This window comes from Populus euphratica, unplaced genomic scaffold (genome assembly GCF_000495115.2).
Source record: "Populus euphratica unplaced genomic scaffold, PopEup_1.0 scaffold351.1, whole genome shotgun sequence".
Classification (NCBI taxonomy): Eukaryota; Viridiplantae; Streptophyta; class Magnoliopsida; order Malpighiales; family Salicaceae; genus Populus; species Populus euphratica.
Window position 1 is genome coordinate 117,790 of NW_011500242.1, and position 1,120 is coordinate 118,909.

Sequence of the window (1,120 nt, forward strand, 5' to 3'; positions counted from 1 at the left end):
CACTATCAACAAATAATGGGTTCACAATCATTCTTCCTCAGATTCAACTAAGGGATACAACATATATATCATCAAGAACAACTTATTATCAGATTACAACAAGATTAAAGGAGAATTATTTGAGAAAAACTCACAAAACTGACAGCCTCGTTTTCTGTCAAAACGGTCAGCTTCCACACCACCAATCTTCGATCCAACCGTTCAGAATGAAGATCAACGTGTCTAGAAGCTGCTGTCAAAATCTCAGCCCGATCCAACGGTGAACGAGCTGGAAATCGAAGAAAGAATGAAGACTGCTCTGCTGCCTTTTCTTCTCTTTTTCTCTCTTCTCTTTTTTCAAAATCTTGTGCTACTGTACCCGAACCACTTAATTTTAAAGTGGTCAGCTGCCTCTTTTCTCAATAAATGTGGTGGTCCCACCATTACATGGGGTGGGACCATACACAACAAAAGCAAGGAGAAAAATAAATTAGATGTTTACGGTTAATTTATTTCATGCTTTCTCTTCCAGCGATGGCTCCAGTGTTGCCTTACAAAGCAGGGACTTTATATATATATTTATAGCTTTTTTCTCCCAAATTCACGGGAGAGTGTTTTAATTTTTTTTTTATTTGCATGCTTAGTGCTGATTGGGTGTTATTCACATCAGTTTTTTAGTCCACCGAGGAAAGTCACATTGTGTTTTGAGAATTGTACTAGACTTGAAGTTGAAGTTCCCGTTTGACTTCAATTTGCTTTTCATGAAAATTTATTATTATTTTTGTTTAAAATTATATTTTTTAATGTTTTTAGATTGATTTGATATCTTGATATTAAAGATAAATTTAAAAAAATAAAATTTGATGTATTTTTAAATATAAAGTATTTTAAAAAATAATTGTTATCATATTTCCCAACACTCTTTAAAAGAAAAAAATAGACAACTACCCTTCTATTGGCCTACTAATTGTTGGCTCTAGACTTGATATATACGAAGTTGACAATATTAGGATTCATTATATTTAGCTGAATGCCAATATCATATTAAGTTTTGTGTGAATGTTAAACTAATTTGAGCATGTTTTGCGCGGGTCATTTGGAGTTTCTGCGAGTGGGTTGCAGGATGATGCAACAGGTAATG